Genomic DNA, 4,600 nt, shown 5'->3' with positions numbered 1-4,600 from the left:
ACACCCAGAAAAAATTGCAACTGGGCTTGCGATGGAGCTATTTAATGACACTTGCCTAACTCATTTCAGAAATATTCTGAAAGGGAGGATGAAACAGATCTCATTGGACAGGTTTTTATCGAAAACTCCTGTAGATGAAAGTGGTGAAAGCGTGGCGAAAAGGGCAAAAATCAGCAAATAAGATTCAGTTATTCAGTTATCCAGTTCAGCCTTTCTCCTCCAACTCCATCAGCATCTTTAAGTCATTTGATCTCCAAGGTAAATGCTGTATATTAAACTTAATAAAACAAGTTTATTGCACTACATTCTATTGTTCAGTATTGTGTTTTTATACAATATTTGTTATTTTTAAATACATTTTTCTGATTTAAAAACATTTAACAAAACAATTGCAGTGTTTTTTGGGTGTCCAGAATGGATTAATGGCATTTCAATTCATTGTAATGGTGAAAATTGATTTGACATACGAATAATTTGAGTTACGAGCTCCGTCATGGAACGAATTAAACTCGTAAGTCAAGGCCCCACTGTATTTGAACAGCTTGATCCTCAGAATCCAGGTCAGATGCTCCGTGGCCATCAGTCTATATGTTTTAAAACTTTGAAGGAGTTGAAGACTTCTTGTTCTATGTATGGACCAACATCCTCCTTTGTGCTGGGGTTACTAGATACAATATCTGAGGAAGCTATGGCTCCTAGTGATTGGAATACTGTTGCAAAGGCTTGTCTCTCGCCTGGAGATTACTTATTATGGAAATCTAATTGGGCAGAGCTTAGTGCGAAGCAGGCTAACAGAAACCAAGGTCATGAGGTATCCCTTACAATTGATATGCTCATGGGCACCGGACCTCATGGGGATTTTCAGGCTCAGTTATTGTACCCCATGCAAGCTTATCAGCAAATAAATATATGTGCCACCAAAGCCTGGAGGCAACTGCCAACAAAAGGGGAAAAATTTCTAGACATAAGTAAAATTAGGCAAGGCCCAGAGGAGCCATGTCAGGATTTTGTGGCTCAGTTGTTCCAAGCGGTAGGCAGGGTTGTGGCTGGAATGATACTCATGAAGCAATTAGCTGTTGAAAATGCAAATGGAGTATGTCAAGAGGCTTTATGTCCCTAGAGGAAGAATGGTACTGTACATGATTTTATTCGTATTTGTGCTGAGATTGGACCAGCCTATGTTCAAGGAGCAGTATTAGCTGCCACATTAAAAGAAATCTTGTTCGCTGGTCAGCAGAAAAAGAAAGGGGGATGTTTTAACTGTGGTAAACAAGGCATTTTGCTAAAGACTGTAATGATAGAAATGAAAGTCAAAAGGCTATAGGGAGTGGAAACAAGCAGCCTGGACTATGTCCAAGATGCAGGAGAGGAAACCATTGGGTAAATGCATGCTGCTCCAAGACTGATGTTGATAATAAACCAATGTCCCCTAGGCAGGGAAACTTCAAGTGGGGCCAGCCCTGGCCCCACCAAACAGTAGGGGCCTTAACTTTGACCCCACTGCAGCCTTTCCAGCAGGCATAGTCCCAAAGCCAACCATTCGAAACCTTTACCGTGCCACTCCGGGTAGTGCAGGATTGGACCTCAGTCCCACCTCCCGATATGTACTAACCCCAGAGATGGGGCCTCAGGCCATTGCTACAGGAGTATATGGTCCCCTTCCTGTGGGCATGATGGGATTAATTTTAGGGAGGAGCAATTTGGCATTGAAAGGATTTCAAGTTCTCCCTGGGGGTGATAGATCAGGACTATACTGGAGAAATTAAAGTAATAGCACAAACAATTAATACTATTAAATTCAGGTCTTACCGGAAACAAAAACAGCACAAATTCTCCTTCTGCCCTACTATCCAGAAGGGAGGCCTTTAACTGGTCAGCCCAGTGGTGCAGTGGGCTTTGGATCCAGCGACGAGGTATACTGGGCAAGAATAGTTAAGCAGGGCCGGCCTGACTTAGAACTAAGGATTAATGGGAAGCCTTTTAAAGGGATTATATATACTGGAACTGATGTGTCAGTAATCGCTTTCAGACATTGGCCGAAGGCCTGGTCTTTAAATCTCACGGCTTCTGAATTGCAAGGAGTGGGGCATGTTACTCAACCCTTGCAGAGTGCTCAGCTCCTTCAATGGGAAGATCCAGATGAAAATACAGGCTATTTTCAACCTTATGTATTGCAACATTTACCTGTTAATTTATGGGGTCGAGATATGCTAGAGCAGATGGGGGTTTTAATAACAAGTCCCAGTTACATTGTTACTTCTCAAATGCTTAATCAAGGATTTCACCCCCTAAAGGGACTAGGAAAGAATCAACAAGGGAGACGTTTACTTATCCCGATGTTCACTCAAAAGGGGAGGCACAGATTAGGTTACCAGAATTTTCAACAGGGGCCTTGATTGTCTCTCCAACCCAGCATACAGCAGCTAAAATTACCTGGCTTGCAGATACTCCTGTCTGGATTGATCAATGGCCCCTATTAGGAGAGAAGTTAAAAGCTGCACAAGAGTTGGTTTGAGAACAGCTTGAGGCAGGGCATATTGAACCCACTCACAGTCCATGGAACACACCCATATTTGTAATAAAGAAAAAATCTGGTATATGGAGACTATTGCAAGACATAAGGGCCATTAATAAAACCATGGAGATTATGGGGCCCCTTCAGTCAAAGTTACCATCCCCTACAGGTATCCCATTGCAATATCATTTATTGGTATTAGATCTTAAGGACTGCTTTTTTACTGTTCCTCTTCATCCTGAAGATTGCAGAAGATTCACATTTAGTGTCCCTTTAATAAATTTTTAACGAGCCCATAAAGAGGTATCAATGGAAAGTATTGCCTCAAGGCATGGCCAATAGTCCTACATTATGTCAGGATTTTGTGGCCGAAGCCATACATCCTATAAGGAAAAAATATCCCAACGCTTATATTATTCATTGTATGGATGACATTCTCTTAGCTCATAACAATGAAATGCTTCTAAATACTATTTGCAGGATTCCTTGCATTGTGCTGGATTATGCATAGCACCTGAAAAGGTTCAAAGGACATTTCCTTTTTCTTATCTTGGCAGCATTATTGAAGGAAAAACAATAAAATCTCAGAAAATTCAAATTCGGACTGACACTTTACTTACATTAAATGACTTCCAGAAATTATTAGGAGATATTAACTGGGTTCAACCTGCTTTAAAATTAACTACTGCTGACTTAAGCCCTTTATTTCATATACTCAGGGGAGATTCATCTCCGTCATCCCCACGCTGCTTGACAGAGGAAGCCAAGACAGCCCTACATAAGGTTGAGGATGCCTTAAGTTCAGCACAACTTACTAGAATTGATTACTTCCTTCCTTTACAGGTTTTAATTTTCCCTACTATGCATACACCCACTGGGGTCATTTGGCAAGCTTCTGGAGTTGTTGAATGGCTATATTTGGCTCATTCTCCGAGTAAGATATTAACTCCTGTCCATGATTCAGTTTCCCAGCTAATAGCTCAAGCCCGCCTTTGAACAGGCCAGTTAGTGGGCCGAGACCTTGACCTCATTGTAGTGCCATTTTCAGCTATACAGCAAGACTGGCTCTGGCAACGATCAACAAGTTGGCAAATTACACTTGCTAATTACTCTGGACAGGTTGATAACCATTATCCTGCAAATAAAGTCTTACATTTTCTCTCAGTTACTACCTTTACCTTCCCAAAGATAATGAAGTCACAACCTATACCTCAGGCATTAACCATTTTTACAAATGGATCTAGTTCTGGAAAGGCTGGATACTATTGCAGCAGGGGAGCAAAATTCCTTCAAACCCCTTATATTTCAGCACAACGGGTAGAAATACAAGCTCTTGTTTATGTCTTGACAGACTTTGCTACGGAGCCCATCAACCTATATAGTGATAGTGCTTATGTGGTAAGTATGGCCAAAATTATTGAAACAGTTACTATAGGGCACACTAAATCGGAGGAACTCTTTCATTTATTTTTCAGCCTTCAAAAGGTTATTAGAGAACGACAATTTTCCTGCTTTATTGGTCATATCCGATTTCATTCAGGTCTCCCTGGTCCGTTAGCTATAGGCAATGATGCTATTGATCGCCTCCTTGCTGTAATGCAAGAGGCTACCCCATTTTCTCTTGCCCAGTCCTCCCATGCATTGCATCATCAAAATGCTGCTGCCTTGCACAAACAATTCCGTATTTCTTGGGAGCAAGCTCGTCAAATTGTTAAGCAGTGCTCTCAGTGTGTAATTCATTGCCCTGTACAATCGTTAGGGGTTAATCCTAGGGGTCTTAAACCTAATCAAATCTGGCAAATGGATGTCACCCACATCCCAGAGTTTGGTAAGCATAGATGGGTACATGTTAATGTAGATACCTGCTCCCATTTTATCTTTGCGACTCCCCAAACAGGAGAAAGTGCCAAGCATGTAATTAATCATTGCTTAGCTGCCTTTGTGGTACTAGGACCTCCCTCAGAGCTAAAAACAGACAATGGACTCACATATGCTAGTTCTGCTTTTCAGCACTTTTGTCAGCAATATCAAATTTGTCATAAAACTGGTATCCCTTACAATCCTCAAGGTCAAGCTATAGTGGAA

Source organism: Myotis brandtii, unplaced genomic scaffold (genome assembly GCF_000412655.1).
Source record: "Myotis brandtii unplaced genomic scaffold, ASM41265v1 scaffold7, whole genome shotgun sequence".
NCBI classification, from domain to species: domain Eukaryota; kingdom Metazoa; phylum Chordata; class Mammalia; order Chiroptera; family Vespertilionidae; genus Myotis; species Myotis brandtii.
The sequence above is the reverse complement of the archived record's forward strand: the minus strand, read 5'-3'. Positions refer to the sequence as shown.